The sequence below is a fragment of the Monodelphis domestica genome, chromosome 5 (assembly GCF_027887165.1).
Source record: "Monodelphis domestica isolate mMonDom1 chromosome 5, mMonDom1.pri, whole genome shotgun sequence".
Taxonomy (NCBI): Eukaryota; Metazoa; Chordata; class Mammalia; order Didelphimorphia; family Didelphidae; genus Monodelphis; species Monodelphis domestica.
The window spans coordinates 255560051-255574472 of NC_077231.1; positions in this window are offsets into that span (position 1 = coordinate 255560051).

The window sequence follows — 14422 nt, forward strand, 5'->3', positions numbered from 1 at the left end:
TTTGTTCAGCCATTCCCCAATCAGAGGGCATCCCCTCATTTTCCAATTTTTTTTTTTGCCACCACAGAGTGTGACTATAAATACTTTGGTACAAGTATTTTTCCTTATCTCTTTGGGGTACAAACCCTGCAGATGAGCATCAAATTTTAATGAAAGCTGTTGAATCAAATCAATTCTGGAAGCATCTTGCCTCCTGAAATAACTTTGGGAATATGTCAGACACGGGTTTGGAACTAATCTTTCTATTAAAACCGTATCATAGATCCTCATGATTTCTCGGTAAGGTATATAAGATTAGAATAAATCTAGGACTAGCTATGATTTCAGTACAGTTAATAAATCTTTGGGGGGAAGAGAGAGATAGGAACAAAACCTCTTAAAATTAGCCAGGTTAGGGAATAAAATTAAGGAATTTTCGATCCTTTAGTTAAGGGTTAGCAGTGAAAGTAACAAAGAAGGGAGACAATAGTGTTATCACAGCAATGGACCTTACTTGGTCATGTCAGGGACTAGTTCAAGCTCAAGAAATAGGAAGACCTGGGACTAGAAAGACCTTTAAGCTTGAGAATAGGGATGAGATTTCTCAGTTATTTTGCTGAGCAGGAGACTGTCCTAAGAGAGGGAGGGAAAGCCCCCTAGGATATGTCAAGTGGGCCAGGAGATTCTTAGGGAAAAGAATCAGTTTTAAAACCTGTGCCCTATAAAATTTCCCATCTTTTGAAACAATCATTGGTAATGCAGTATCACTGAAGGCCATCTTTATTAATAAGTTTTATTGAAATGTTCACTATGTGAACAGGAAATATGAGTAAATTTTAGATTCCACTTTGTGGTTTTGATTCCCTTGTAATTTCATGTTAAAATGATCCATTTTTTCCCCTCCCTGTCTCTTAGGTTTTGACAGCAATGTTTAGAGTCAAATCTCACTAATCTCTTCCAAATCAAAAAGGGGAAAAAATGTTTAAAATAGAATGAATTTTCTTAACCCTATATATGCCTATCATTATTCAGCCTTAAAGCATTTTAGAATTAACCAGATCATGGAGGTAGCTAAGTGACTCAGTGGATTGAGAACCAGGCCTAGAGACAGGAGATCCTGGATACAAATCTGACCTCAGACATTTCTAGTTGTGTGACCTGGGCAAATCACTAAACTACTTAACCTATCCCTTACTGTCCTGCTTTGGTACCGATGCAGTGTTGATTCTATGATGGAAGAAGTTAAGGTTTAAAAAAAAAAAACTGGGGAATTAGTCAGATCACAAATCCAATCACCTCCCCACCCAACATACACTTTTTTTGTCTCTTGAAACCACTGAGAGTAGAAGACCTAAATTCTAATGGCAAGTCTCTTAAGGAATCATGAATCTAGGGCTTTGGATCTACTGGAAATCCACTGATCTGCTTTGGTAGAGGGAATTTCCTCACTGGGGGAATCCCTTATGCCAGTGAAATAAGTTGTAATATTCTACTTCAGACAAATAGGAGTTTTGCTGCCAACAACAGACTCCTAGCTCAGGGTGACATTCAATGATCATTTATGGGGAGGGATGTGGAAATGTGTATTCATGAAAAGTAATGAAAAAATTAAAAAACTAGCATGGCAGAGTCTTTCAAGTTGATATATCTGTGCAGAATTAAAAGGCATAAGATGGTTGGAAGGGAGATTGGGAGTCAATTTTGCCACAGTGCCCATGCTGATAGCCTCTGCCAGTTTTTTGTTGACCCTCATTTCGGCCTCATGATTTGGCCAGGTTCAGGCCAGAGTGTGAAGAAAGAAATCCCTAGTGGGGGCATAGTGTCATATTTAGAGCTAAAAGGGTTGAAGGCTGAGTAAGGATAGGCATATAGAGGGTTAAGAAAATTATTTCTGCTATTTGTAATCAATTTTCCCCTTTTTGACTTGAAAGAAAAGCTGACTCCTGTGAGACAAAATATGGCTGGCTATTCAGTATCAGTGCTAGAAAGAATTCTGAGAACATAATCATTTCAGAGAAATCTGTAGCCTCTCACATGTATGTAGAGGGAAGTGATAATGAGTAGAGTTCCCGTCTCCTCCAAACATAATAGCTACTTTCAGAGATTCTGTTAATATCCTGTGGCTTCACAAAGGAGACCTTTTGGAAAGTCAGTACCAACTGCTGGATCAGTAAGGCAAGTGTCCAGTCACTTAGAGCTTTCTGGAGGTTTCCCTTCATTGATCCTCCTCCTCCTCCTCTTTCCTTTTTAGTTTATACCCCATGGAGTTGTACAGGGTGTTCAGGGAAGACTAGTCTCTCTGCTGTGATGCTTTGCTCACTCCTTTCCAGGGCTGCTTTTCTCCTTTGGTGCCCACTTGCTACCCAGCTGTGGCTCCAAGAAGCATATAGCAACTTCCTCCAGCAGAAGAGGCAGATGAGAATAATTTGTTGCAATGACCATGAAGGTGGCCAAAGTGGGTGCTGTGGAGTGCTTAGAGTTTAAACAGCAAAGAAGCAGAGAGGATATACAGTACATCCATAGCCTTCATCACTTCTATGTTTGGTCAAAGGCTGCTGTTTTGCTATGCATTACTTTGTACATTAAGTTTCTTCTTATGATCTCTGTCTAATCTATTACATGTACTACTTCTTCATTTTTAAAATTTTAAAACCCTGACCTTCTGTCTTGGAATCAATACTGTATATTGGTTCCATGGCAGAAGAGTGATAAGGGCTAGCAATGGGGGTTAAGTGACTTGCCCAGGGTCACACAGCTGGGAAGTATCTGAGGCCAGATTTGAATCCAGGACCTCCCATCTCTGGGCCCAACTCAATCCACTGAGCCACCCAGCTGCCCCCATATTACATGTACTTCTAGTGAGGCTACTATTAGATACTATATATTGATTCGTTGATTGTGTGTTAGGGATAATTGCCTTTGACAATACTGTATATCATTAATGAATGTTTATAATGCATTTGTCTAGATAAGTATCAATATACCTGATGCTTTACAGGATCCACACATTTTTTACTTGAGGAGAGGATATAGTAAGGGCATTGATCACCTTTGCCCACAACAAAGGTCTCTAGCATCTCTCTAAATATCCACAATTCCTGGATCTACTTTTCATTGAGGAAAACTCTAGGACATGAGACTCTTAGGAGGGCTGTGCTCAGGAGCTTCTCCTAATGAACAAGCAATTCATTTGTCTTGGTCATTATTTACAATGGAAACCATACTGGATGACTCCATCTTATTTGTACTTTCTGTTTGATCATGGCCTTTAGGTCATCAAATAATTATTTTTTTAAGTTTTATTATCTTTATTTTTTTAAATTTTATTTAATTGATTAATTTAGAGTATTTTTCCAGGATTACAAAAATCATGTTCTTTTCCTCCCCTCTCCCCAACCCTCATCAAATAATTCTTAAATAATCTTCCTACTATCTCTTTTCCAATGAGACAATTCACATTTTCTTATATTTTTGCATTCTTTTGGCTTTATTTTTTATTATTTCTTGAAGGTTCATAAAGTCATTGGCTTCCACCTCCCAATTCTAATTTATAAGAAATTATTTTCCATAGTAAGCTTTTGTATCTCTTTTACAATTTGGTCAATTCTGCTTTTAAAAGAGTTCTTTTCTTCAGTGAATTTTTGTGATTCTTCCTTCCATTAGAACAATTCCATTTTCTTAAACCAAATTTATTTAGTATCTTTCATGCCTCCTTTACTAAGCTGTTAATCCTCTTTTCATAAGTCTCTTCACTTTCATTTCTTTCCCCAATTTTTCCAATACCACTCTTTAAATTAAAAAAAAATTTAAATTTATTAATAGAATTTATTCTCAGATGTCCCAATCCCTCCTTACCCTTACGGCATCATAGAAGGCATCATCTGGGAGGCAGACATGTTCATACAAATGGAGTCTCTCATGTTTCCACCTTTCAGTTCACTCTCTGGAGGTAACATTCATAATTTATTCTTCCAGTATTCATTCTGTAGCTATGTATGATGTGCTTTTGGTTTGATTCATTTCCTGTACCATTCTTATTTCTTTAACACTTCCTGGGATTCTTTCTGGCCTTGAGTTCAATGATCATTTTACTCATGTCAATGTGGAAATCTAAAAGTCCCCAATTTAGTTGGGAGGTAGAAACCCCAGGTTTTGACCTTGTCACAGGAGAGTTTTCCCCCTGAGGGAAGGTCCTACTTCACCAGACAATAGACATCATGGTAGTTTGGGTGGGAATAGCTAATCCCATCTGATCTTAAATATCTCTTGTCCCAATGGTTTCTCCCCCTAGGCTAAAGTCCATTACAAGGTGTCCCAGCCCTGGGCTGAGTCTTTCCCTTTTGTGTCCATTGTAAAGCATCAGCCCCTTACTGTTACTGTTTGGAACTCCTCATTTTCCTTTCTTACCATAGTAAAGTCAATCAACTGTCCCTCTCACCCTAAGCCCCCAGGTCATCTAGAAAGATATTTAAGCTCCCCAACTTTAATGGCTCCTGGGAATTGTCATTCTCCTACATTTGGCATTTCCCAGGGGTCAGTGACCAGAGTAGCCAGAGTTCAATCCTCTGACTCTGCAGTCATGTGTGGCACACAGCTCTGTGTCGAGGCCTAGCACTGAACCCCTTTTGCCCTTGATTAAAGAGTGATCTTGACTATTGATACTTGACTATACAAGGCTCTTCTTGTGGCTGTTTTTGCATTGTTACTTCTAAGTTTATATGTTGGTTTTCCCTTCCACTGTAGTATTTTTTATGGTCAAGTTATTTTTTTGTTTGCTCATTTCCCCAGCCTATTTCTTCATATTGAACTTTATGTTAAAGTTGGGCTCTGCTCACCTGGGTGAGGAGGCACTATGCCAAGCTTTAAATCTTTTTGGTGCTGCTATTCTCTGAGCTAGTTCTGGGGTGCTGCAAGCTCTTGGTGCTTCCAAGCTGATGTGATCCTGGGAGACGTGTGCTCATGCTCTTCTAGTTGCACAAAGGTTTGTACCCAGGAAGGGCCTCTGCATCTCTGCATTCACAAGTTCTAGTGCTCCCTTTAGTCCAGGAACTATGCCCAGGTCCTCTGCTCTCCTGTAGATACAAGTTCTAGAGCTCTAAACAGCCATGGAACTGTGACCAAGGTCCTTGCTCCTTGTGACTGATTGCAATTGTTCCTTTCTATCCTGGAATTGCCACCTAGAACTAAATATGGGCAATGGAGATGCCCAGCTACACCCAGTGCCAGCAAAGGGTTCCCTGTAACCTCTTTCTGGTCAATTGTCCAACACCCTTGTCATTCCCAGGCTTAGAGCTCCTGTAGCTACTGCTGATGCTGCTACTGCAGCTGTCCTGGTAGCCTCCAAGGCCCATCACTGGTCTTCCTATCTTGCTCTGGGCCTATGCCCACTTTGTTGTTACAGACTTCCCCTGAGGACCTCCTAAATCATTTTAGACTGGAAAAATGTCTCCCTCTGAAAAATGTCTCTCTCTTTGCTGAATTTTCTACTTGCCAATTTGATTTGAGGCATTATTTTAAAGTTCTTTGGAGGGGATGTTGGGAGAGTTTAGCCATGACCCTGCCTGTACTCCACCTCTGTCTCTCAGTCCTGGAACTTCTGTAGAGACCTTCTATCCATTCATACTTCAGACAAAATTATCAGGTCCCAGAAAGCAGGAAAGCGCATCTTGCACATTTTCCTAATTTCCCTACAACATAATGTCAATTACAGTAATGCCTAATAATTTTTTTTAACTGACAAGGGCAAATCTAGCCAATCCCTCTTATTTTTTTTTTTTAAACCCTTATCTTCTGTCTTGGAGTCAATATTGTGCAACCCCTCTTATTTTACAGATAAGGAAACCAAGTTACAAAAATCCACAGGTCACAGACAGTGGCAGAGGTGAGATTTTTATGAACATAGTTACTTGAGTAGAATGTTTATAATGAACAATAATGCCTAGCATCTCAAAAAAAAATCAAAGTAGGCTTCACTGAAGAAAATGGTGGTGTAAAAAGAATAATATAGGGAGAAGCAGGAGATTTGGGCCATTTGTGTAAAACCAGGAGATTATCAACAAATCACTGCCTCTCTGGGATAATCTTTCCATATATGTAAAATGTGGGGATGCATGGAATTATGAGATTTAGAAAGAGAAAGGAGCTAAGAGATCATTTAGCCGCCCCCTCATCCCCTTGGGATCATGTTTTTAAGTGTATAAAGTAAAATGCATAGGATTACAAAGGAAATTGATCACCGCGAAGCATAGCTTTTAAATTTATAAAAAAGTTCATGGACCTGGGTTGAGAATCCCGGATGTAGCCTGACCTCCTGACTTCAAAGTTCTCCGAGCACTTTTAGAGGGCATGAAAAGCTTAAAGTATATTCCTGAAGAAGTTCCCAATTGGATGAATTTTCAAACCAAGGAACTGCCAATCACTTTTAGTTCAAGGTTGTTTTTCACATATGCCACAGTTTGTATGCAAAGAGTCACCCCAGAGAAGCAAATGATGCCAAGAGAAAACACAACAAACAACACAAACCAGATCTCGGTGCCAAGGGTGGCCTTCAGCCGACTTTCAAACTTCTGTGATAAGGACAACACATGCAGAAGTCCCCATCTTCCCTTCTGGCACCGGCATGTCTTCTGCAGGGAAATTTTGTTCTTGCCAAAGTTTTTGCTCTTACCATCCAAAAGGATAGAGGGAAAAGGTTAATGGTGAGTCAGAACAGTGGGGGCCTCCTTGTGGCTCACTTGCTACTTCCTGCTCCTGGCTTTTTCGCTCTCTTGTCAGCTCCTGATAGCAAGCAAACACTGAATGTTGTTCCCTAATTAAGAATTTTACACAGTAAAACAGAAAGAAGAACAGTGCGATTTATTCAAGGGCATTCATCGGGAACCCAAACCCTTCCTGGCCTGATCGGGCAGCAGGCAGCAAAGAGGTCTTCTTGGCTTGGGCTCTCATTCCTTCACTTTTTCCTCACTCATCTCTAGATATTTGTGTTCAAATCTAAGGAAAGCGAATGTCCAGCCCCAAAATGGGGCCCAGATTTGTTAGGCAGATTCTGCTGTGGGCATTGTGTATGGTCACTCTTTATTTCCTTCTCCTCTTCCCCTATTCCCTACCACACACACACACACATTTCAATTGGCCATAGCATTTCCTATTTGATGATTCTTGTTATTCAGCCCCTTCCCACTCTTCATGACCCCATTTGGGGTTTTCTTGGCAAAGATTCTGGAGTGGTTTGCCATTTCCTTCTCTTGTTCTTTTTATAGATGAGGAAACTGAGGCAAAGAGGGTTAAGTGACTTGCCCAGGGTCACATAGCTAGTAAGTATCTGAGCCCAGATTTGAGCTCAAGAAGATGAGTCTTCCTGATTCCAGACCTGACTCTTTCTCCTCTGTACCTGCTATAGCTGCCTCTTTGGTGTTGTTGAGGTAAGTTGCAGTTTGGGAAGGAAGAAATTTAAAACAATTAATACTTGTATAGTGCGTCCTTCTCTTTTTGAAAATTGATTTTTATTCAGAACTTAACACATGCCAAATTAAATGGGCATTTCCATATATGTAGAAGAGAAAAAGAGGATTGTACATATAACTGGAGATGTCTGTTTTATTCTTTACTTTCCTTTTAAAACATATGACAATTTCAGCTTGTGGCTAATGCTTTACTTGCAAAATATTCTTTCTCTTTCCCCCATTTTTCAGAAAAGGAAAGCACTAGATTTGGAGATAGATAACTGAATAGTGTGTGACAGTGGTTAGGTCATAACCTCAGTTGATGCTGTAGTGGATAGAGCACCAGGATTCAGGAAGATTCATTTCCTGCACGTCAAATCTTCCTTCAGATACTGACTAGCTATGTGACCCTAGACAAGTCACTTTACCCTATTTGCCTCAGTTTCCTCATCTGTAAAATGAGCTGGAGAAGAAAATGACAAACCACTCCAGGATCTTTGTCAAGAAAACCCTAATGGGGGATATGATTGGGGATGTAGACTCTAAAGCATAACCCTAGTGCAAATATTAATAGTATGGAAATAGGTCTTGATCAATGACACATGTAAAACCCAGTGGAATTATGCATCAGATATGGGAGGGGGTGGGGGCAGGGTTGGGAAAAAACATGAATCATGTAACCATGGGAAAATATTCTAAATTAAATAAATAAATAAATAAATAAACAACAACAAAAAAGAATTATGCTAAAAAACAAAACAAAACCCAAATGGGGTTCCAAAGAGTCAGACATGATTGAAACAAATGAACAAAAAAAGTATACATTACTTACTAACTATGTGACCCTGGGTGAGTCATTTAACCCTGTTTGTCCTAGCTGTCTCATCTATAAAATGAGCTGGACAAGGAAATGACCAACCACTCCAGGATCTTTGCCAAGAAAACCCCAAATGGGGTCCCAAAGAGTCAGACATGACTGAAACCAATGAAAAACCATGTACACATTACTTACTAGCTATGTGCCCTTGGGCAAGTCACTTAACCTGTTTGCCTCAGTTTCTTTATCTGTAAAATGAGATGAACAAGAAAATGGCAAACTACTCCAGGATCTTTGTCAAGAAAACCCCAGATGGGGTCACAAAGAGTTGGACACAATTGAAAAATAACTAAATTACCTCTCTGGCTTTCACTTTCCCCATTTGTAAAATGAGGGAATTGGACCAGATGATCTCTAAGTTCCCTCCCAGCTCTAAATGCTATTAACCTGAGAGTCACAAGAGATTAAGTGACTTACCTAAAGTCAAATGGCTAATGCCAACAGTGAGTGGTGCTGGCAGAACTGATAGTATCAAAAAGCTGAATTATGATGGCTTGAGGGAAGGCTGTTGTCTTAGCATGATACTATTTAGAGCTTGAAAAGATCTCAGAGGACATCTAGACCAACCTCTCTATTTTGCAGATGAGGCACTGAGATCAGAGAGGTAAAGTAACTTACCCAAGGTCACACAGCTGAGCTGGTCAATATCCTTCTGAAACTGGATTCAAAAACAGATCTTCTTCACCAAAACCCAACACTGTCTATTATGGAGACATTTCATAGCCAAGATTCTTGGGGGAATCCAGACTGGAGCCCAGGCTGCCTGACTCTGAAACTCATGTTCTAATAGAATGCACTGCTGTTACTCACATATCGGAGTTCTTTCTAAGGCCCAGTTTCTAGGGGCAGACTGTGACCTGAGGAATCCTGAGGTAGAAACAAAGAAGGATTTTGAACACTTAGGGAGCATAGATTTAGCCATAAGTTGTCATAGAAATTGTCCAGTCTTACAAGGAAGGATCTCAGTGTGTGTGTGGGGGGGGAGGGTGGTGGTAGAAATCCATGAATGTGGATGGGGGAAAAATTGCGTTTTTATTTTCCATTAATTTCTAATCAACTTTCCCTTACATCTTAGAATCAGTTCTGTGTATTGGTTCCAAGAAGTAGAGTGGTAAGGGTTAGGCAATGGAGGTTAAGTGACTTGCCCAGGGTCACACAGCTGGGAAGGGTCTGAGGCCAGATTTATTTGAACCCAGCACCTCTCTGGGCCTGGCTCTCAATTTTCTTTTCTTTTTTAAAAACTTTACCTTCTATCTTAGGATTAATTCTAAGACAGAAGCGTGAGAAGGGCTAGACAACTGGGGTTAAGTGACTTGCCCAGGGTGACATAGCTAGGAAGTATCTGAGGACAGATTTGAACCCAGGTCCTCCTTCCTCCAGACCTGCTACTCTATCTTCTGACCTAGCCCCCTCTAAAATTTATCATTTTCTTCAATTATGATATTAAAAAAACCCAACATTATGGCATCTGTGAAACATAAAAGATCAGAACCCCTAGTCTGGGCCAACTTTCTTCATTTCCTAGGTGAGGAAAATGTGTCCCAGAGGATATAACCAAGGTCATACAGAGAAGAAATGGAAGAACCAGGATTCGAACCCAGAGCCTCTGCTGCCGCATCTAGGGCTCTTCTCACCTCACCTACTACCAGAACTTACACACACACTTGCCAAGGATTTCATTGACAGTGTGATGATGTCATAGGATGTGGTATAGGAACATAAGGCAGCTCCAGCGAAGGAGGAGTGGGAAAAGATCACCTCACAGGAGATGAATTCAACAGAAAAAGAAAAGAGGAAGGGGGAATGATATCATGGGGAAGAAGCCACAGCAAAGTTAGCAGGAGCTCCTTGAAAGGAATAAGAGATACATGATGTGGATGGTTGGAGCGGAGGAGATGTCTGGGGGTGGGTGGTGGCGATCCAGAAACAGTCCCTGGATGGGTGAATAATTCATCTGGATACAAAGAGAACTTCTTTGGAACAAATCTGGGCTGCAGGTGGCAAGCCAGGAGGGATTTCCTAATTTCCTCTGAGGCATCAGGGGCTGAGGAGGAGGAGGAGGAGATAATCAACCAAGTTAGTCGAGATGAAAGCACCTTGGTCATAGTGGGAAGGGGAGGCACCATTGTTTATTCCACCCTACTTAAAAGTAATTGCCTCTGATCCAGCCATAGCACTGCTGGGTTTGTACCCCAAAGAGACAATAAGTAAAAAGACTTGTACAAGAATATTCATAGCTGTGTTCTTTGTGGTGGCCAAAAATTGGAAAACAAGGGGATGCCCTTCAATTGGAGAATGGCTGAACAAATTGTGGTATATGTTGGTGATGGAATACTATTGTGCTAAAAGGAATAATAAAGTGGAGGAATTCCATGGAGACTGGAACAACCTCCAGGAAGTGATGCAGAGTGAAAGGAGCAGAACCAGGAGAACATTGTACACAGAGACTGATACACTGTGGTACAATCGAAGGTGATGGACTTCTCCATTAGGGGCAATGCATTGATCTTGAACAACCCGGAGGGATACAGGAGAAAGAACACTATCCACATTCAGAGGAAACACTGTGGGAGTGAAAACACCAAAGAAAAACAACTGTTTGAATACATGGATCGAAGGGATCTGGTTAGGGATGTAGACTCTAAATGAACAACCTAGTACAAATACCAACAACATGGAAATGGGAAATCAAGAACACAAGTAATACCCAGTGGAATTGCATGTGGGCTATGGGAGGGGAGGGGGGAATAGAAAATGATTTTTGCAACCAAGGAATAATGTTTGAAATTGACCAAATTAAAAAAAAAATTTAGAAAGAAAATAACGTTAAGAATAAATAATTAATGAACTAAAGGGGGAAAATTAAAATTATGTTGATTTTTTGATTAGATTGATTAAATTTCAAAAATAAAAGTTTTTAAAAAATAAAAAACAATAATAAGAAAGTAATTGCCCCTTAGGTGATAGGACTTCTCAGCTGACTTAATGGAAGCCTTGGCCATGCCCTAAGAATGTGGTTTAAAAGCTGGGACCTACTTCAGAACCCAAGATTCCCAGGGTTTGGACGGGAAGTGAGGTCGAGGGGTCATGCAGAACTGATCCAGGTAGCCCCTAGGCAACCAGTGAAAGGAGAAAGAGCGGGAAACACTAAACTATGGCAGCACATGGAAATATCAGGAAGGGTCATTGACTGTATGGGAATAAAGGAGCTGAAGTACTGGGCTGCCACCACTGATGTACCCACCTTCCCAAGGGCTTTGAGAAATCCCATGCATGAAGACATTTACTCTTTCTCCAACTTCTCATCTCACTACCTCTGTATTTAAAGACACCATAATATAATCTCTTGTTAGCCAAATGTTTACAATAAACCACAATTTTTCCTCAACCACAAAGAAGACAAAGGTTAACTAGAGATAGATATACATATAAATTTAATTTAAAAAATTTAAACCCTTATCTTCCATCTTAGAATCAATATTGTGTATTGGTTCTAAGGCAGAAGGATGGTAAGGGCTAGGCAGTGGGGGTTAAGTGACTTGCCCAGGGTCACGCAGCTAGGAAATGTCCAAGATCACAAAGAGAATATGTTTCAAAATTCTTTTTTTTTAATAGGTGCAAAAACTGAATTCCAGAGAGAAACAAACTAAGATGACACAAGCAGTAAGTAGGTGACAGAGCCAAAATTTGAACCTAGTTCCCTTGACTCTAGTGGGTAAGAGTCTGGTCCAGAGGGTAACTGAGTGATTACTCTAGAGTCTGATGAAAGACTCACTTTGGATTTGGGGAAGGAGCCAGTTGGTTCTTGATCAAGTAGAGGATCTATATTAGAGACAGAGACATTGTGTGGGGAGACAAAGGAACTTGGGAAGACATAGCCTGCCTCTTCAGAAGAGAAAGGAATGAAAGAAGGGGTCCATGTAAACACAGCAAGGTTGGTATTCAGATCCTGGAGCCCATTTCTAGCCATGCTTCCTAGATTTTGTCTGACTTTGATAATAAAGTTTCTGAAAAACTACACATTAAAACACTTCTTCCTCAAGAATGCTTACTATATGCATTAAACAAATTTAACAAATATTTATTTTAAAAGTTGAGAAAAGAACTCTATCAGATTTCTTTTGTCATCTAGATATGGTGTTGATACCTAAACCAGAAAGACAGAGAAAGAAAACTATAGACCAATCTCCTTAATGAATATTGATGTAAAATTTTAAAATAAAATGCCTGCAAGGAGATTACAGTCTTTTTAAAAAATTAATTTATTTATTCAGAATATTTTTCCAGGGTTATATGATTTATGTTCTTTTCCTTCCCTCTCCCCTCCCACCTCCCAGAACTGACAAGCAATTCTACTGGGTTATATATGTATTATTGTTCAAAACCTATTTCCATGTTGTTCATATTTGTAGTAGAATGATCTTTTAACATCAAAATCCTAATCATATTCCCGTCAAACTATGTGATCAATCATATGTTTTTCTTCTGCATTTCTGTTCCCACAGTTCTTTCTCTGGATGTGCATAATATTCTTTCTCCTAAATTCCTCTGGATTGTCCTGGATTATTGCATTGCTGCTAGTAGAGAAGTCCATTACATTCAATTGTACCATAGTGTATCAGTCTCTGTGTACAATGTTCTGGTTCTGCTCCTTTCACTCTGCATCAATTCCTGGAGGTCCTTCCAGTTCACATGGAATTCCTCCACTTTATTATTCCTTTGAGCACAATAGTATTCCATCACCAACATATACTACAATTTGTTCAGTCATTCTCCAGTCGATGGTGTAAAAAAAAAAGACTCGAATACAGGACTACAATCCCCACAAGCCTTTGCTCCACTTCCCCAGAATGCCTTGTAATCTCACCTGGGCCGAGATCGAGAAGGTATTTAAGCTGATTCAAAGGCTTTTGAGGGGCTCTCTCTTGGCTCTTGGACTTCCATTTTGGGGCAGGCGTGGCTTTTTTTCATAATGTAGGTGAGGTTGTGTCTAGGCCACTCTATGGCCTGGACACGTGTTTCTTATCCTGTATTTTCTTTAATCCTTAATCTTCAATAAACCTCTAAAAAAATATAATACTCCTTGCAGAGAGAAACTAATTTCTACCTGCCTCAGATGCCTCAGTCTCCCCGTCTCCCCTAAATTTTAATCTTTACAGTGGATACCTCCGCATTTTCCAATTTTTTTGCCACCACAAAGAGTTCAGCTACAAATATTTTTGTATAGGTATTCTTCCTTATTATCTCTTTGGGGTACAAACCCAGCAGCTGTATTGCTAGATCAAAGGACAGGCAGTCTTTTAAAGCCCTTTGTGCATAATTCCTAATTGGTCTCCAGAATGGTTGGATTAATTCACAACTCCACCAACAGTGTATTAGGGACAGGATTTTTCTTCATGAGTCCCTTAGAATTTTCCTGGATCCTTGCATTTCTGATAAGAATTACATCATTCACAGTTGATCATTATACATTATTTTATTGTGTACAGCATTCTTCTGGTTTTTATGACTTCATTTTGCATTACTTTACAAAGTCTTTCCAGGAATTGATGCAGAGTGAAAGGAGCAGAACCAGGAGAACGTTGTCACTTCCTGTCCCTTCCCTACTTTACAGGAACCAATTTCAGTCTTTCCATTTGCCTAGCACTGCCCAGGATCATCACCCACTCTAGCAAGTGACTTGTGAACTCTCATACTTAGTGACTGGTAAGGCACTAAGTAGGGGTACTTAAGTTTTTGATTGATTAACTTAAAAGTTGCTAATTGATAGACAAAGAGAGTTTGAGTCACTCTTCAAAATGTTAAGTCCAGGAGAATCCTCCTCATTTTATAAATGACCAGCTAATGCCAGAGAAGTAAAATGACTTAGATAGAGACACTAGTTTTGATTTTCAGAATTGAATCCTGAAAAGACTTTTGGATTTGGAGACAAAAGATTAGGTTTACATTCCAACTCTGCCTCTTACAACCTGTGTCATCTTGGGCAAGCTGATTATCCTTTCATTAACTATAAGATGAGAGAGTTGTATTAGAGGGCCTTTTAAGTCCCTTCCAGATCTCAATCTACAATTCTCTCATTTATTCAGGCATAGGAGCAATCGTTCCAGATTGGGAATTGATAGAT